Below are 20880 nucleotides of genomic sequence, written 5' to 3' on the forward strand. Positions count from 1 at the left end.
TTGATGGTGATGTCTTTTGCTTGGCTATCCTTTTGCATTTGAGTGAAAAACTCTTGTTGGTTCTTTTACATTTGGAGGACCGGTTTTTGAACATCAAAACCTTGGTTATTTGTTTGATTGTATGGAGGTTGATTTTGATAAGTTTGGTTTTGATTGTAAAAGGGTCTTTGAGCTTGGTTTCTCATTGTAGGTGGGGTGTATGTTTGAGGGTTTTGAACATTTTGACTTTTGTATGAAAGATTGGGGTGGAATTTGGTATTCTCATTGTAATAGTTGGAAAAAGGGGTGCAACTTTTGTATGCTTGGAAAGCATTCACTTGTTCCCCTACATTCACTTTGGTCATGTCCCAAAGTTCCACAACTCTCACATACTCCACTTTGAATTGATGATGATGCCACCATAGCATTATCATGTTGCTTGAGTGATTTGGAGGCCTCTTCAAGTTTAGTCATGGCCTTCTCAAACTTCAAATTAATGGTATCAATATGAGCACTAAGTTGAGCACCCAATTGAGTAATGGAATCCACCTCATGTTTTCCTCCTCTAGTAGCCTTCCGATATCTACTATATTGCGAGTTATGGACCGCCATTTCTTCAATTTCGTTCCATGTTTGATTGTCATCAACTTCGGTGAACATACCATTTGATCCCATATTGAGAATGTTTCGGGAGTCTTCGTATAGACCATTCCAAAATTGTTGTACAAGGAACCACTCGCTAAGTCCATGGTGTGCACAAGATCGACAAGTGTCCTTGAATCTCTCCCATGCTTCATACAAAGATTCCTCATCCCTTTGTTTGAACCCGGTGATTTGGGCTCTCAACATGTTAGTCTTCTCCGAAGGATAGAATTTCGTGTAGAAAGCAAGTGCCAATTTCTTCCAAGAATCAATACCAAGAGTAGCCTTATCTAGGCTCTTCAACCATTTTTTCGCGGTACCAATCAAAGAAAAAGGAAATAAGACCCATCGAATTTAATCTTGAGTAACTCCGGTTTGAGAAATCGCATCACAATAGTCACAAAAAGTCTCCATATGAGAATGAGGGACTTCACTAGGCATCCCTCCAAATTGACTTCCCTCAACCAATTGTATAAATGCGGATTTGGCAATTAAATTACCGGTTAAATGTTGTGGTGTAGGAGTACCATTTGGTAGGTTCTCCTCGGTTGGTACGGAATGTGATGAAAATTTAGGCATTGTGGGTTGATTTTGTGGTGTGTTTTGTATTGGGTTATCCTCTCCTTCTCTTGCAAAAGGGTTGATGAACTCAATGTTATTTGGTTAAATGTCCACAATCTCACCAATACCTCTCAAAGTATTCCTAGGAAGCCTTCTATTGTTGGTCAAAGTTCTTTCGATTTCAAGATCAATGGGTAACAAGTTACCTTGTGATCTCCTAGACATGCAAAATATCAAACAACTTTAAAACAATTAGAACAACCTTGAGGAGATTGACTTCTCCAAGGTAAATAAAGACACAACTAAAAATAATTAATGAAAATCAAATCAAGTTAACACCGTCCCCGGCAACGGCGCCATTTTTGGTTCGTCGTAAAACTTGTCGTCAAAAGTTACCCAACCAAAACAATATTTATAACTTCACCAACTACTCTTAGTAAAGAGGAAAGTAAAGGGCGGATCCCAAGGGACGGGTATTGATGTAACACCCGCGAATTTTCCATTTTGGCAATTATAATATAATTAACCGTTCTATTGTCTTATTTATATTTTAAATTATTTAATTTCATTAATTTCATTATTAAACATGATTTTTATAAATGTTATATTTTTAAAGCTTAGCTTATACAAAAATAAATGTTTTGGTCGGATAATAATAATGATAATAATAATATTTTTCCGTCTTGAGTTGTAGTGGGCTCGAGACGTAAATTCTAGTGTATATCGACTCAATTTTGCATGTTGGGCCTAGTATGACTATTGGGCTCACATACTACTCATTCCTCCTCATAAAAATTATGAAGGAAACCCTAACTACACCTCCCTCAATTTTTCAGCATTCATCTTCAACAACCATCACCATTTTTATACATTTCTCTTACAAAACTTTAAAACTCCATAACTTGCTCAATTCTTGTCCGAATCAAGTGATTTTCGCGTCTATCTCTTCCTCTCATCGCCTTCCATCTTTCTAGGTAAGAAAGATACCGACTTTCCTCCATGAATGGGGCTGTCGACCAATTTTACTCATGGTACCCTTTTTCTAGTTTCGATTCTTAGTCTCAATTTGTGTTTTCTTATGTCTAGGAGAAAGATTAGTCGACCCGGAAGTGGATTCTTGAATGTGAGAGGATTCCATTAGAGATTGAGAGCTAAAAAGGTAACGGTGATGGGTTACTCGACTTTTATGTTAAAAATTGTGTGGTTTTATGTAGTATTATACTCATATGAATGTTAAAATTAGCATCTTTCATGATTGGCATTAGTTAAAGGTTGAATAACATGCTTGTATGTAAACTCTCATGTGTTTTGGATGAAAGTTCCATGCTTTATCATTTAAATCCGTAATTGTTGCATATCGTCTCAAGTATGTTGTTTTTTTTCCGAGTTAGAATCATGCAAGGATACTAAATACTTGTTGTGAAACGATTTTGGTTGGTTTCAAAGTGTTTGGGAGGTTTTTTTTGAATCATTCATGTACTGTCTTGTCCCAGCCGGTGGACCGGCCGCCGGTACCCCTCCCGGCTGGGAGCTCCCTGTAAGATTTGACGAGTTTCTTTAAAGCCTGTGTTCCCAGCCGGTCACCCGGCAGCCGGTGCTCCACCCGGCTGGGAGTTCTTTGTAAACTTTGTAGATTTTTGACATTGACCTGTGTTCCCAGCCGGTCGACCGGCAGCCGGTGCTCCACCCGGCTGGGAGTCCCCTGTATGTTTTTGTGACTTTTGTGCTTAGGCATGTGTTCCCAGCCGGTGGCCCGGCGGACGGTCCCCCAACCGGCTGGGAGAGAACTGTAAGTTCTTATCAATTTCTGCATTATCGCATGTTGCCCGAGCCGGTGGCCCGGCCGCCGGTACCCCTCCCGGCTGGGAGCCCCCTGTATGTCCCTTTCACTTGTAACCTCTAATAATCAATGGTTTATGCATGTATCTTCTTCCTTATTGGTAATTGGTTAATTTAAGACTTATTGATGTTATAACCATGCAAACTATTGTTACTCGTATTTGTGACCCAAGTGTGACGGTTTACATTGTGTGACGACTTGACATTCCTTATTTTGCCCTCGGACCTTGGGTCACGGTTAGGTGCCATTGTTTCCGAGTTGGGTTATCCTTCCGCCTCTTCGGACCTTGGGGTACAGATAGGTACCATGGTTCCGATTTGGGGTTACTCGACCTTGGGGCATGGCTAGGTGTCATGGATCGAGTCTAGGATGCGGATAGGTCACCGCATGTCGAATTGGGTGTCGCCCATCCCGAGAGTCTGGCGAGGTTTAGACTGGGACCGTATTATGATCGCCGTCCTACCAGGAGGTTGGAGTCTAGGTGTTTGTCTTGTGGGTCCATACTACGTAAATGTCTTGCTTGTTACGGTCATTGGCGTGTTCTTATATACGAGAGTTCACGTCTTCTATGATTATTTGTGAGAGTCATGATCCTATCAGATACTAGAGGTGAGATGCAAGCCTCTAGTTGCGATACGATCGCCGGGATCGATGTCCCCATCCGTTCTTATGGTGAGATGCAAGCCATAAGTATGAATGCGACATTAGTAGCCACGTCCCGTGCTATGGTTGTTAAGAAGTTTTCAATGTAATGGCTATGGTGTCCATCCATGTATTTTCTATTTAATTGATCCGTTGTTTACCTTCTTCATATGATTCGATGCCTAATCTCATATCCATGTTTTGTTACCTTGAATGCATGCTTAATATAATGTACCATGCCTAACTCATTATGAATGTACTATGCCTATCTCATTATGATTATCGTTTATATCCCCTTGTTCATTATTATTCAAGTATGATGTATGATCAATATGTTTAAATAAGTTCTTGCTTACGTTTATTTTGACATATTGGCTGGGAGAACCCTGAGTTACTCCCCACTGACTGTGGCATTCATGATTACATGAATGACAGGTTTGTGATGCAGATTATAGGGAAGACGTGTGAGCTAGCGAGAACGTTGACCCTTGGACTTTAGCTATCGTTTTCTTAGACTCACCTATCTTTAGACTTGTGCCTATTCATGGGATATCTTTTCCCCAACGCACTTTGTTTTAATTGTAAAACTTATTCACCATACTTTTTATTTTCGTTTGATCACTTATGGTGGATTCCACACTTTAAACTTTAAAGGTTTTAAAAATCCCGTATTTTCCGCTTAGATTTAATAGTTCTTTTGATGCCTCATCGAGGGGTGTCACAGTTGGTATCAGAGCCTATGTTGCTCCCGACGCACACACGTGTAGCCCGAATTTAAATTGAACTTGACCTTGAATAATGAATGAGAGGTGGGTAGACTTAAGGACCTAAGTTGGTAGTCTGTAGTGTGTTTGCTCTCTGTTAGGTTCTAACATGTTTGTTGATTGTCATTTAATAATTTTTGTGCCCTTGGATCAATGACCGTGAGCTTGCCTACGTGAAGATCAAGACTTGGTGCCTTTTGCTGAGAATTGAAGAATTGTTCAACTTTTGAAGGATGCTTCTACTTCCTCGGAGATATTTCTCATTCTTTGTGCACCCTGCCTTATTCTTTATCTCTTAGTGCTATTTTCCCTTCTAAACTCTCTTTTGTTTCACCTTGGAAGCTATTTTGGTGCCCACCCGACCTATACTCTATTTCATGTTTATCCTTCCATAACACCTTATATAAAGATCTCCTCCTCTTGAAGGATGTTTCTACTTACCCGAAGATATCTTCTACTCTTATAATACCTTGTCTTACCCTGTTATCCTTGTGCTTATTTCCCTCCCGCAACTCTCCTCTTATATCCAAGAAGTTGCCTTTGCACCCGTTATTCTTATAAGACCCCTCATGGACACCTTCACCTTTGTCTTATGGAATGGTAACTTTGGTCGGAAAATTTGACTTTTGTGGAGTTTGTTTGTGTTTGACCCTTAACCTTAGCTTTGAGAGGTTGTGGTGTTAGAAAGGCTTAGGTAGTGTGACGAGACATGCTTTGTGGTTCTTATGCCTAGTTCCTTGATAAAGTGAGTATATTTGATTGGTGGATTATGTGTGTTAAGTGCAATTCACCTATAAATTACTAAAGTTATAGAACTTAGCTTTGTTGTTTATGTTTGGGATTCGAGAGACTTTATAGGTCGAACTTTGTTACTTTAGGAGTAAACTTGGGATAAATTTATGATAGGAGCTTAGAAAACCCATTTTGATGTTAATGATCCCGTATAGATTGGTGATGTGATTTGATATTAGTTGTCCCTTGAGAATTTTGTTGAGAAGCCTTTGTTAATTCATTCTTTGGTTTTTAAAACGTTGAGGTTGTGTCGAGTACTTGAGATAAAGAGATGCTGTTATACTTGAGTGGTATATTTACCTTAGGAAATCCTAATATGTGATAGGATAGGTGAACGAGGAATCTAACCAATTTATCAACCCTTAAGCAAGCGTTTATTTTTACCTTAGCTTGATCTGTCATAGAGGTGTAATCCTTTAAGAGAGACTTGCATATAAGGAATGATATGAATTGCCTTCACCCTCGTTTTTGGATTTGGTTGTTTTGCTATGGAGGTACAATATCCTAATAGGAGTGACCTTGTTAGAGAGAACCTTAAGTCTTAGGAAGTGTATGGTTTAAGCCTTAAAATCCTCCTTCGTACCATTAATCATCTTCCTTCCCTTCGTTCATACCTTGATTAGATTTAATTCTTAACTATAAAGGTTCACTTGTCATTTACTTGCTTTTAATACCTCCCTAATTCTAATATCTCTTACTGGTGTTAACTAGTTACCTTTATTATTGACTCCTTTAATCTCACACCTCGTCATGTTCATGTATCCCCTTGAAATTTCCTATCTTTTCCTGACCTAGTTATTACTCTTTGTTTCTTTAGTGGAGTGATGGCGTTGTTGGCTACGTTGTAGAGTGAGTGAGATGCTCTTTGAGGATTCTTTGTGAACCTTTATTTTGTCGAAATTGGATTAGTGGAACTTGAGTTAAGTTGAGTAGGAAAAATTGTATGACAAACCTATTTAGTTTTTGGTTGGTAGTCTTTATGATTTGGGAAATGTGATCATCTATGCTTGTGAATTCGGGTGTGAATAATATTTTGTTTGGAGTGTTAGAATATATAAAGAACTTGGGATTATGATCTTTGATTAAGGATTTTACCATAGTGAGAACTCCTAGTGGTCGATGGTTGATTATGAGTGTAAATCTTTTAGTATTTTTGACCTTGTTTCGTGAAAATCGTTTTTAGATGATTTATATTTGAGAGTTATGTGGTTATGAGTTTTGTGGTTAGGAAGTTTTCGGAACCGTTCAGGATGACTTTGTTGTTCGAGATTTAAGTATCTGGCGTTTCCTTGTTGTCTAATTTCCCGTCCTCTTTGACCATAAGTGTTACCAATCATACCCCTCTTCCACGTTTCAGCTTGTTCCTCCTTTAAAATTTGATGTTAACCTATGAAATTCAATCTTTGATATCCTTGTAGATTCGATTTCAACTCTTCCCCTAGGAAGTTCATCATAGCTCCTTTGTTGGTTAAGTTTGAACCCTCTTAGCGTACCTTGTTTTCATGATATGTATGTTCTTTTCATTTCGTACTATTTCTAAAGATGTCAAGCTACCAGTTTTGATCCATTGTTAAAAGTTTATATTACTTTTACAACACCCTACCTATTTTAAAGGTTTGAAAATGGAAATTTGATTTAGTTGTCCTTTTGTTCTATGAGTATGACTCCTTTTTATTGATTTTTAATTGCTAAACCCGAGTTACTTTTAATTTTGCTCAATTTCTAACTAACTTTGATCTACTTATGATTTCTTTGTCAGAGTTTAATGTTATATTTTCAGCAATTTGACTTCCTTTTGAATTTAGAAATGAAACCTCTATTTCTATTTTGACCTTTGCAAAAGAAAATTTGAGTGAATTGCCTTTTTCTTTTGATTTTGACGTTGATCGGATGTTAGAACTCGTTATTTAAAACGTTTAATAACTTGTTCTACGCTTGTCGACGAGTGACTTTTGTCTTAGATTTGTCTTTGGCTTGGAAAGTTAGCTTTCTTGTGTGCACGACAAGAGCAATTTCGTTCCATGAATGAGACTTATACTTTTGAAAACTCTTCATTAATGTTTTTGAAAGTATTTTGATTTTCGATTTATACAAATGATTTGCTTTTGACCATATCTTCGATTTGGAATGTGATGTTCTTGAATACGCAACGAGAGCACTTCCGTTCCTTTGATGAGAATCTGGTTCTGTCGGAAAATTTTATTTGAGACTTTTGAAAGGATTTTGATTCTTACGATTAGTAACCTTTTGAATGTTTTAGCTACTGATTCCAAAATTCCAGTTTTATTTTTATATAACCTTTCATTCTACTTTCAAGTTTCGAGGACGAAACTTTTTAAAAGATGGGGTGATTGTAACACCCGCGAATTTTCCATTTTGGCAATTATAATTTAATTAACCGTTCTATTGTCTTATTTATATTTTAAATTATTTAATTTAATTAATTTCATTATTAAACATGATTTTTATAAATGTTATATTTTTAAAGCTTAGCTTATACAAAAATAAATGTTTTGGTCGGATAATAATAATGATAATAATAATAATATTTTTCCGTCTTGAGTTGTAGTGGGCTCGAGACGTAAATTCTAGTGTATATCGACTCAATTTTGCATGTTGGGCCTAGTATGATTATTGGGCTCACATACTACTCCTTCCTCCTCATAAAAATCATGAAGGAAACCCTAACTACACCTCCCTCCTCAATTTTTCAGCATTCATCTTCAACAACCATCACCATTTTTATACATTTCTCTTACAAAACTTCAAAAGTCCATAACTTGCTCAATTCTTGTCCGAATCAAGTGATTTTTGCGTCTATCTCTTCCTCTCATCGCCCTCCATCTTTCTAGGTAAGAAATATACTGAATTTCCACCATGAATGGGGCTGTCGACCCATTTTACTCATGGTACCCCTTTTCTAGTTTCGATTCTTAGTCTCAATTTGTGTTTTCTTATGTCTAGGAGAAAGATTAGTCGACCGGTTAGTGATTCTTGAATGTCAGACGATTCCATTAGAGATTGAGAGCTAAAAAGGTAACGGTGATGGGTTACTCGACTTTTATGTTAAAAACTGTGTGGTTTTATGTAGTATTAAACTCATATGAATGTTAAAATTAGCATCTTTCATGATTGGCATTAGTTGAAGGTTGAATAACATGCTTGTATGTAAACTCTCATGTGTTTTGGGTGAAAGTTCCATGCTTTATCATTTAAATCCGTAATTGTTGCATATCGTCTCAAGTATGTTGTTTTTTTTCCGAGTTAGAATCATGCTAGGATACTAAATACTTGTTGTGAAACGATTTTGGTTGGTTTCAAAGTGTTTGGGAGGTTTTTTATGAATCATTCGTGAACTGTGTTGTCCCAGCCGGTGGACCGGCCGCCGGTACCCCTCCCGGCTGGGAGCTCCCTGTAAGTTTTGACGAGTTTCTTTAAAGCCTGTGTTCCCAGCCGGTCACCCGGCAGCCGGCGCTCCACCCGGCTGGGAGTTCTCTGTAAACTTTGTGGATATTTGACATTGACCTGTGTTCCCAGCCGGTCGACCGGCAGCCGGTGCTCCACCTGGCTGGGAGTCCCCTGTATGTTTTTGTGACTTTTGTGCTTAGGCATGTGTTACCCGCCGGTGGCCCGGCGGCCGGTCCCCCAACCGGTTGGGAGAGCACTGTAAGTTCTTATCAATTTCTGCATTATCGCATGTTGCCCCAGCCGGTGGCCCGGCCGCCGGTACCCCTTCCGGCTGGGAGCCCCCTGTATGTCCCTTTCACTTGTAACCTCTAATAATCAATGGTTTATGCATGTATCTTCTTCCTTATTGGTAATTGGTTAATTTAAGATTTATTGACGTTATAACCATGCAAACTATTGTTACTCGTATTTGTGACCCAAGTGTGACGGTTTACATTGTGTGACGACTTGACATTCCTTATTTTGCCCTCGGACCTTGGGTCACGGTTAGGTGTCATTGTTTCCGAGTTGGGTTATCCTTCCGCCTCTTCGGACCTTGGGGTACGGATAGGTACCATGGTTCCGATTTGGGGTTACTCGACCTTGGGGCACGGCTAGGTGTCATGGATCGAGTCTTGAATTCGGATAGGTCACCGCATGTCGAATTGGGTGTCGCCCATCCCGAGAGTCTGGCCAGGTTTAGACTAGGACCGTATTATGATCGTCGTCCTACCAAGAGGTTGGAGTCTAGGGGTTTGTCTTGTGGGTCCATACTACGTAAATGTCTTGCTTGTTACGGTCATTGGCGTGTTCTTATATATGAGAGTTCACGTCTTCTATGATTGTTTGTGAGAGTCATGATCCTATCGGATACTAGAGGTGAGATGCAAGCCTCTAGTTGCGATACGATCGCCGGGATCGATGTCCCCATCCGTTCTTATGGTGAGATGCAAGCCATAAGTATGAATGCGACATTAGTAGCCACGTCCCGTGCTATGGTTGTTAAGAAGTTTTCAAAGTAATGGCTATGGTGTCCATCCATGTATTTTCTATTTAATTGATCCGTTGTTTACCTTCTTCATATGATTCGATGCCTAATCTCATATCCATGTTTTGTTACCTTGAATGCATGCTTAATATAATGTACCATGCCTAACTCATTATAAATGTACTATGCCTATCTCATTATGATTATCGTTTATAGCCCCTTGTTAATTATTATTCAAGTATGATGTATGATCAATATGTTTAAATAAGTTCTTGCTTACGTGTATTTTGACATATTGTGGCTGGGAGAACCCTGAGTTACTCCCCACTGACTGTGGCGTTCATAATTACATGAATGACAGGTTTGTGATGCAGATTATGGGGAAGACGTGTGAGCTAGCGAGAACGTTGACCCTTGGACTTTAGCTATCATTTTCTTAGACTCACTTATCTTTAGACTTGTGCCTATTCGTGGGATATCTTTTCCCCAACGCACTTTGTTTTAATTGTAAAACTTATCCACCTTACTTTTCATTTTCGTTTGATCACTTATGGTGGATTCCACACTTTAAACTTTAAAGGTTTTAAAAATCCCGTATTTTCCGCTTAGATTTAATAGTTTTTTTGATGCCTCATCGAGGGGTGTCACAATTGATGTAGGATTTTCAATTGTAAATGGTCGTATCTTAGGGTGTCACAATTTGGGGTTGAGATAGGAGATCAATTAAAACTAATCAACAATAAAAACAAAGCAAGGTAGATAAAATGAAGATGTAAACAATTGATTAACAGCACTAAGGTATCATGGGTTCATATGGGAATACATGGGAGTTGATCATACAAACATGTTCTCGAATTATAAGCAAGCAATTATTGTTGTGATGGGATCGAGTTAGTGTATATCTTACAATCCCTAAGAAGGTTTGGGTCCCGGAGCCGAATCGATTAGATTGTACAACACCTACAAGTCACCTTAATCCTCCCTATTCAACATTATGCATGGTCTAATGAGGCTCGAGTTGGTTTATGTCTTACAAGCCTTATTGAAAAGATAAGTGATGGGTAAAAAATGCAAGGATTCATAGGCTCGCATTTCATCAAACATAACATGTGCATAAGTTGAAATCACAACAAGCAAGCAAATAAATTATGTGAACATATTAGATTAAGCATGAATCATTCCCTATGTTGGTTTCCCCTAATTTCCCATTAACCCTAGCTAAGAAAACTACTCACTCATGATCAAGTTTAACATGCTAACAAGGTTGTCAATCACATTAACAAGGCAAAACATGATGAATGAATGAAAATGGTTAACTATAATTAAAGCAAGGATTAAGAGAATTATACCTATGGATATTCCAAAATAAAAATGCAAAGAATAATAGAAGTACTTGATGATTGATGGAAGGTTGTCAATCTCCCAATAAACCCAATTGATCTTGTAATTACCCAAAATAAATGATGAACAATAGAGAAATTAAGGAAAGATTAAGTATTGAGATTTGTATTAAGACTAAATTAAGAGTTGATTACAAGATTAAGGAATAATTACTAATTGATTAGAACTTGATTAAGAGAGCATGCTAATCTAAGTAGTACAATGGGGTATTTATAGTAAAGATTAGGTACATAAATTAGGGTTACTAAGGGCTTAAATGACTATTAAGTCCTTAAGAAAAGTTGAGGAAATGCTCCTCTCGAAGGAAATGAGCATCTCCGTTTTGCTAGGCTTGCCATGATCCGAGCAACTTGAAAGCAGGCACGGGCTCTCTGGGGTACGATCCGAGCGGACTGTTAAGGGAGACGCTCAAATCTTCTTGCTTCAGGACGAGCGTCTTGGTCACGGGACGCTCGGATGGTGGTGGGGAGACGCTCGGATCCCTTGGCAGTCAGCTTTTCTTCTTTTCTTCCGTCATAATCCGCGAGGATCAATCCGGGGATGCAAGGATCCTTTCGTCATTGCCCGTTTCACTTCATTATCTACATAGGCCTTCTAAAATCGCCTTCCCTTTGATGCTTGGTCAATAAACGCGATCAATTTAGCTACATTTCGCCATGTAAATGCAAGGTTTGCACTTCTCTCCTACCAAGGAAACAAAACCTCAAATAATATGCAAAATGGGAAACTAAAGATAGTAAATGACCCAATTATGCACTGTAAAGCATAGGAACGAGGCTAATTCGGGGACTAAATGTGCTCAAATATGAGTCACATATAAAAGCTCTTGTTCAGCACCTCTCACTGCCCTCAAACAGATGGCCAAACTGAGGTCACCAACAAAACTATGGGGAGGATACTAAGGTGTTTAGTCAGCAAGACCTTAAAGGATTGGGATCTGAAACTAGCTGCAGCTGAATTTGCATTCAACAAGGTACCCTCGACTGCTACTGGTCACAGTCCCTTTGAGATGGCATGAGGACATGAGGTTTGGATAGGACTTCCGTTATCCTGCGAAGGCTTTTTAACAGTCGTCGTCCCAATCGGTGTGATCGGAGGCGCGAAGCTTCTTGAAGATGGTTCACAAATCATAGTGAGCTTGGCTATGAAGTGGCTGATGTATTGGACTTGACCGAGAAATCCTCGAATCTCCTTCTCGTTCTTAGGCCGAGGCATTTGTTGAAGAGCTTTAATTTTGGTAGGATCAATTTCGATACCCTTCTTGTTGACGACGTGTCCCAGGAGTTTTCCGGAGGTGAACCCGAATGCACACTTCTCAGGATTTAGTCTCATGTTGTATTTTCGAAGACGAGCGAAGAAATTTTCGAAGGGCGCTGATTTGGCCGTCCCGCTCTTTTGATTTGACGATCATGTCATCAACATACACCTCTACCTCCTTGTGCATCATGTCATGTAGGAGAGTGGTGGCGGTTCTTTGGTAAGTTGCTCCGGCGTTGATTAGGCCGAAGGGCATTATAGTGTAGCAATATGTACCCCACTGTGTAGTGAATGCAGTCTTGTGCATGTCTTCCTCGGCCAGGATGTCAACATGTGGCAGAGGGAAGTCGTCTTTCGGACTTGCTTTGTTTAGGTCCCTAAAGTTGACGCAAACCCGAATTCTCCCGTCTTTCTTCAGTACGGGGACTTTGTTCGCCACCCAGTCAGAGTATTCTGAAACTTTGATGAATCCGGCTTTGAACTGTTTGTATACCTCTTCCTTGATTTTCAGGGCGCATACAACGCAACTTTTGTTTCACGGGCTTAACCCCGGGTTTGATGGGTATCCTGTGCTATGCAATCTCCCTGTCGATCCCTGACATGTCTTTGTAGGACCATGCGAATACGTCCTTGTATTCGTGTAGGAGGTCGATGATCTGCTGTCTTTCCGAGAGGTCAAGTGTGGTCCCTATCCTAAGTTCTTGAGGTGTGTTGTCGGTTCCTACGTTAATAGGCTCTATCTCCTCAATGATGTGGGTCCTATCTTCTTGTTTGTCAAGTTCTTTCGCTAGGTGATGTGGGTAGTCACTCAAGTCAAATTCCTCATATTCGTTTAGAATTGTATTGCAGTTAAATTGAGACGAGTCATAAGCAAACTTAGCGTTCATTAAGTCGAATTGAGCGAAAAGCTCGGGTAGGGCAGACATCTCATGGGCAGTAAGAGGCGACATAGCAAAGGAGGTGGCTCCTGGGAAAAGCTCTAAGTTGCTGCCTTCTGCGGAAGTGGGGATGACCTTAGTTGATTCAGCCTCTGAGGCAGCCACATATTTTTTTATGAAACAGTGAAAAGGAGACTTTGACCGGGACATCAGGAATGCTAGGAGCTAAGACAGACTCTGACTCCTACTTAGACTCAGACTCCTTCTCATCTTCACTTCCCTCTTTGAACATATGGCCTTCTCCAGTTGTGATCTTGAGAATGCGGCGTTGACGATTAGTCCACTTGACAGTTTTCCTCCAGCCTTGTGCAGTTTTCTCTGGTCAGTATCAGAGATTAAGGCGGTGGGATAGAATTGGTTATCCTTTAGAGCAATGTTGATGATGTCCTCATAGCCGAGGTGCTTGATGTTGTCTTCTCCGAAGAGGAGACTGACGGCTTGTCCGTCTAGGTATGGGGTCGACTCAGATTTGGTCGACGCAGCTTTGCTGTGGTCGGGGATGAAATAGCAGTCTTGAAATACCTCTACGCCCGCGTGTTTGACCATAGCTACGGAGTCGTAGATTAGTTCAGGAAAGCTGTTGTAGGGCTCGGATCCTCCCTCGGGGACGAAGTATCCATTGAGAGTCAAATGGTAGGGACATAGGATGACTCCATGCTTTTTGCGCTTCCGTATTAGGAGGTTCATCTCCTGGATGTCTTCATCGGTTGACTCATAGCCTAGCCCGAAGGGGATGTTGGGGACCTTGGCATGTTTCAAGGGAGGCAAGGTGCTTATTAGCGGATTGAGAGGTAGGCCCGGGAAATAACCCTGACGCATCAAAATGCGGTTGACTATGAGTTTGGAGAATGGGTCACAATCAAAGGGTACTGATTCATTGGTTAGGGCAATCACAACTTGGAATGCCCACATTTCGCTCTCGCCCTCTTCAATAACTTTATAGGCTATTCCCTTCTTCATGATAGCTTTGATCGAGGAGGCGGGAATTGTGATTGTTTTCCTGTTGAAAGGGACCCTGATTTTCTGATGGAGGGTTGAGGTGACGGCCTTGGCAGCGTGAATCCAGGGGCAACCCAGAAGCATGTTGAAAGAGGCGTCGTTGTCGACCACCTGAAACCTGGCTTGTCTTTCCAAGGGTCCAGTTGCAATGGTCAAGGTGATAAGCCCCACAACCTTATGGCGAGTGCTGTCATAGGTGCGTACTCCTTGATTAGTCAGGACCAAGTCCGTTTCCTTGATACCCAATTTGTGAGCCGTCTTGAGGGGAACGACATTGACCGCAAATCCGTCATCCACTTGAACCATAGGCACATTCTTCCTGAGGCATTGTAAAGTGATGTACAGGGCCAGGTTATGGTTGACTCCGAATGGAGGGATATCTTCGTCAGAGAAGATGATCGGGTTGTTTAGGTCGGGGACATCCTTTGTTATGTTTGCAACCACTTCTTCAGGAGAGGAGGTAGAGGGAACTGTAAACTTTCCCAAGGCTTGTAACAAAGTCTACCGACGTTCGAAGGATGTAGCAATCAGTTGCCAAATTGAAATTTTGGCCTTCGCCTTTTGCAGTTGTTTAAGGATCGAGTTTTCGGGAACCTTGGGTTGAGTGTCCACGTCCGGGACAATTTGGTCATTCGTCATTGGAATATTTGTTGTATTGTTCGGACGAAAAATGCGATTATCACATATGAATAGTCAATGCCTGATTACTATTTCATATTCTATAATCTAATTTGATCTTGTATGTAGTTGTTCATTTAAATCCATTTGTTTAGTAGTTTACCAAAATTGATTACTAATACTCATATATTACATTAATAATATTAGTAATGTGATTTGAACAATTTGGATCATCATTTCTCAAGTTTTTAGAGAAAGATGAACAAGAATAAGAGAGATGAATGCATGTGAATATGAATGAATGGTAAGAGACAAAAATGAGAAAAACTTCTCATCATCAAGAGTAAGGGGAGCCGTGAAAGTGAAGGCTATATGCCAAAATATGATAGGGGTGTTCGGACCGGGTAAGATGACCGATCTCTTTTGCTTGTTTGCCCTTTCCCGGAACAACGCAGACATCCTTTGCGTCGTCTCTCTAAATACCGTTGATTTTGGGATCTCGAGGGAACTTTGGAGGGGTATTCCTTGGTGGATAGTTTTTGTTGGGGAAGTTCTTCTGGGGGTAGTTTTTGTATGGTTGATTATTGTGGGGTTGCTTATTGTGGGGTTGATTATTGTGATGTGCATGCCAGAATGGTGGGGAAGCAATCCTTTCTGGTAATGGGAGTTTTGGGTGCTTGGAGGACCCTCCCTTGGACGTGATGTTGGTGTTGGTGGGTTAAAAATCAACCGGTGGTAGGCATCCTCATGTCGGGTAATCCTTTGTGAGAGACTGGCTATGGCTTCTTCAATCTGTTGGAACATGGTGAGCATAGTTGCGGCGCTGAATACGAAAATCCCGTCCGGGGTATCCTTTTCCAAGGCATTCACCTCGTAATCAATTGGCAGGATGAGGTGTGCGCAATCCAAGGTTGGCTTGTCGTCATAGATGGCATTGATTCCCAAGGGGTTCATTTTGTTATTTGGTTTGGTGGGTGGAGGTAAAGGTAATTCCCCTTTCTCAATCATATCTTGAATGGCGTGCTTCAGTTTGAAGCAAGCCTTCGTGTCATTTCTTTTGCCCTGGTGGTACTGGCAGTAGGCATTGGGATTCCAGAAACGGGTTTTCTTGGCCTCAGACGGGTCCAGAGTGGGCCAATTGGCAGTAGTTTCCCTTGGTCCACGAGCCTTTTAGGGCACTGGCATAAGTTGTTCCCAAGTTTGTGAATACCCTTTGAGGACGTTCAGTTTTCTTTGTGGTTGGTTTGAGGAGGTTAACCTCATCGATTTTGTTTTTCTGGCCGCAGGGGTGAGATCCAGTTGATGTAGATCCTTGATAGCCTCTACCGGTGGTTTTGGCTAGGACACTCTTGCGGAGGTCGTCTTCAATGCGGGTTCCGAGAATTTGTAGGTCCTGGAACATTTTAATGTTTTGATACCTCAGCAGGTTCGCATAAACTAGACGGAGGTTGTTGACAAACTTCTCCACCAGAGTCGATTCACTCGGCTTACTGACCAATTGAGTGCTTACCCTCCTCAAACGGGTCAGGAATTCTCTGAACCCTTCTTTATCATTCTGAGTCAGGACCTCAACGGTGCGGGTGTTGGCTTGGATTTCGGCGTTGTCAGCGTACTACTTAGCAAATTCGACGGTGACTTCGTTCCAAGTAGTAATGCTCTTTGGGTCAAGGGAATAGTACCATTGGCGGGGAATCGGTTCCAGGGATGATGGAAAGATCCGAGTGAAGAGTTATTGCTTAACCCCCCTTGATGGACATGTAATCCTCGAAGGCCTGAATGTAGTTGAGTCGGTCCTCCACCCCCTTGAACTTGGGTACATCAGTCAAGGTTAAGTTGTCGGGCAACTGATCCCCAACGGGTTCGAATCTTCGATTGTTCTCAAGGTGGATATTGTTGCCACGGGCTAGGAGTTGTTCCTCCAAGAGCTTGAGCCTTTTCTCGATTTCAGTCAAAGGCGGAGTGTTTTGTTCTCCGGTTTCCTTGTTTTCCATGGTGTCAATACGGGTCTCGACACGGTCCAAGGTGACCTTAAGAGCGGTGAGTAGGATGGCTAGCTGAACAGTCGTGGGATCTCTGTTATCATCGTTGTTGTTGGACGAAGCTGAAGATGGGGCCATGGCTCTGAGGCAGAAAATGGCTCACGTTACATCCAATCCGACACAGTTTAATGACTAAACGTATACAACACAACAGACGGAAATAAATTTCAGACTCAACAAGACGAGGGCAACCGTGTGTGCTGCCTCGGTGCTGACTCGATTTGACTTGCGTCCAACATAGTGGCATGACGCGGTCGGACGAGTCTCGAGGTGAGACAACTCATAAGTAAAGACCCATAAGTACGCTTGCTTCGACTCGATAGACACGAGGCGTAATTGGAATGGTGGACTGAAATATTTGAAAATAGAGATTTTCAAAAAGATTTGTTTGTCGTTTTATGGACGGCTTCCGAAGAATAGGGATCTTCGAAAGTCGATCAGTTGAAAGGATGTCTTATGTTTGTTTTCGACAGACGGTTTGAGTTGGAGTTGAGGCGGCTCTGAAAACAATTTGTTGTTTCCAAAGATGGTTTTTGAAATCCAAAATCGTACGTTTTGAAAATCGGGTTTTAAAAGGTTTGAAAATGTCTCGGGGATGGTGTATGGTCCTCGGGATTTGAAAAAGCCTCGAAAATTTGTGTGTGCCATTTTCGGATTTTGAAAGAGCCATTCTGTCGGCGCGAGACGGATTAAAATCCGTATCTTGACGCGGCGATTATAACGGCGTAAAAAGGTGTTTTTTGAAATGGTTGTAGAAAACCGGGTTTGAAAATCGTCATTGGGCGTGCTTTTTGAAATGGTTGTAGAAAACTGGGTTTGAAAATCGTCATTACGACGGCCTAAAAATGCGTGCTTTTGAAGTGGTTGTGAAAACCGGGTTTGAAAATCGTCATTACGACGGCCTAAAAAGGCGTGCTTTTGGAAATGGTTGTAGAAACCGGGTTTGAAAATCGTTATTACGACGGCCTAAAAAGGCGTGCTTTTTGAAATGGTTGTAGAAAACCGGGTTTGAAAATCGTCATTACGACGGCCTTAAAAGGCGTGCTTTTTGAAAAGGTTGTAGAAACCGGGTTTGAAAATCGTCATTACGACGGCCTAAAAAGGCATGGTTTTTGAAATGGTTGTAGAAAATCGGGTTTGAAAATCATCATTAAGACGGCCTAAAAAGGCGTGCTTTTTTGAAATGGTTGTAGAAAACCGGGTTTCAAAATCGTCATTACGACGGCCTAAAAAAGGCGTGCAACGATCGGCGAATGACTGAGGTTTGAAATGGCCATTATAACGGCGCAAAAAGGGGTTTTTTGAAAGTTTTAAATGACACGGAAGGACTTATGATCACATAACACATAAGCACTCGCAGTTTCATTATATTATGCATAATGCTGACACGGGTTTTGGCTTAAAAGAGTGGGCTACACACCAAGCAATCAAACCCCGATTTTCAAGAGGGATACCCATCCAAACAAAATGTGTAAGGAGGGTGCCCTAGCCTCGTGCTCGAAGGAAATGAAAGCTCTTTGACGAAACAGAAATGTGTAACGTCAACTGTATGCCTAACTCAATCGGGATTTGAAACGCGGGGATGAGAAAACTAACGCCGACGGGACGAGCCAATTGGTCGAAAAGGGTTAGGTTGTGGGCCAGGACAAGGAACCTGACTTATGACCGTAATTTCAATTAATGCATTTCAACCAAGACCTCGATCGAGTGTCACCATCTAGGGATCACAAAGACACAAGTGTCCTAGTTCTCCCCAACGGAGTCGCCAATCTGTGGACATGGGCAACCTGCACGACCAGCCAATCTGTGGACATGCATTAGTCTGAAAGCCACGCTCGGTGGCGTAAAAATGCTTTCGACCAAATCGTTTTAGATCTCGGTTTCGTCTCGGAAAGGGTCTCGAAACGATGGAAGAGATGTTCGGAGTCGCCACCAAGAATTTGTGGGATGCATGAACCCGTTCGAATCCACTTTATACCTAGGTCAACCAAGGCAAAAAGCGGTGTTTGACATAGGTCCTAAAGATAAGGAGTCGTCCCTCTTTAGCATCCTATCTCTAGAATGACTCTCGTTCGCCCTGGATAAGCTCGTCCACGATCCAAAGTTTCTGAGTAAGAGGCGAAGGTACGTATTGGAAAGCCCTTTAATCGGACACCCAATCCCGCCCGCGGTAGCGGCCTCTACTGATCGATCTTGGTTGGTTTAATGAAAAAGTTGATAAAACGGGTAAATGCATGAATGGACATCCACAAGTTTAAACCTAACATGTGAGCTTTCTATGTCGGTTGTTTATCTAAATATCAAGTAATTGATGTCAAGTTGGATTTATTGTTGATTTGCATGCAAGACGGAAATTAAACATCCATTTACCGAGTTAGGTTTATGGTGCATAACTGTTAGTTATTTAGACCATATTAATACTCATCTTTTGATATTAAAATTACAAATTAATTTAAAATGGTCTAAATCTACATGCATGCAAATAAAAGTATAAAAGATGGTATTAAACCATCTTAAGACAAAAGTTCCTTACATTGTATAAGGCAAGTTTTGGGCACAACTCAAGGACTCCTTCCTTGATGTTGTTCTTGAGCTATGAAAATGGATGATCCTCCTTCACCTTAGTACTCAAAGTAGAGTACCTCCTTAAAATGGACCCAAGATTTTATCCCAAAATCACTAATATTAGTAACTAGATAATAGTAGCTAAAACCCTTAATAATATCAATATTACTACTATAGTAATACTTATTTTATAATATTATTTGTTTGTGAGTTATTTTGATGGTAAAATAATCAACACTTGATCAATCTTTTATTAAGAAAAGAAGACCATATTTGTCCTCCTTAAGCTCTTAATAAACGGCCAAAGTGGATTGTTGGAGGAAATTTTGGTCAATTTTGAACAACCTCTCTCAATAACCACAATCATGCATATATCTATATATAGGCTCTCATATGTAAACAAATGAGAAATAGTGTAGGAAACATAGTCACATGGTTTGGCTAAAAGTTAAGTCAAAAACCATGTGATTGTCACCTAACAATTCGGTCCATATAGAGGGTATTTGGGTCTTAATTTGACTTTTGACATTTCTCCCACAAATGCTTATAAGTCCTATATTTAATTATCCAATTAAATATTAACTTGATTATTTAACACTTAAACAGCACAAATTAGTAAATAATGTACAATCCATATTAATATAGTAAATTAACTATTAATTACTATATTCTCTCTTAACATTTACTATTCAATTATCAAATAATTTAATAATAAATTCCTTTGGCCCGAATTCTTAACTCGTCATCAAAATATAATTCACTTGACTTATAAAAGTCAATACACATAAGGGACTAATTAATTATATCTCATAAAAATAATTAGTATATCTATTGGGGTTACATCCTATAGGTGTGACCATAAGGGATCAGCTGATCACCGCCGTCACACGACAGTAATGTCAAACTCTAGTCAGCCAATCATTACCGATTAACGATGACCAGCTGACGAATAAATAAATAAATCCCTAATATTCCTTTTACGAGATTTAATATGTAATTGCACTTATTGTGGAGGACACTACTCCAACAATCTTCCACTTGTCCGACACAAGTGTGCGTTACCAATTCTCTTGTCCAATAATATCTCCCACTCAATGCAAGATGTCTTTCAGGTCGTTCTTGCACGTGATCATATCATGAAGTGGTTTCCTCGATCAGGAGAATGACTGTCTGACCGGATAATCTACTATAGATCTCATCCGAGCGTGGCCACGCATTCACAGTCATCACTCCTCGAGTGGCCTTGAGATAGAATATGACTTAAATGGACAATCGTGTTGGCCTATTTTCTTCGTTCGATACAGATCACAATGACCCAGTAAATGCTCATCGGCCTCCTTTTACGGTGCGACCTAGAACAAAAACCAAAGTCACCGGAAAACCGTACCAACTCAGACAAATAGTCACC

At 40.6% G+C, this 20880-nt stretch overlaps 1 non-coding gene across 1 annotated transcript; it reads left to right on the plus strand.

Annotated features, from left to right (window-relative positions):
• Nucleotides 1–721: 721 nt before the first annotated feature.
• Nucleotides 722–828, plus strand: LOC141653968 (small nucleolar RNA R71). Its single transcript, XR_012547554.1, has one exon. It is a non-coding gene; the product is annotated as a small nucleolar RNA R71 (small nucleolar RNA).
• Nucleotides 829–20880: the final 20052 nt, after the last annotated feature.

This window comes from Silene latifolia, chromosome 4, assembly GCF_048544455.1.
Source record: "Silene latifolia isolate original U9 population chromosome 4, ASM4854445v1, whole genome shotgun sequence".
In the NCBI taxonomy this organism is placed as follows: domain Eukaryota; kingdom Viridiplantae; phylum Streptophyta; class Magnoliopsida; order Caryophyllales; family Caryophyllaceae; genus Silene; species Silene latifolia.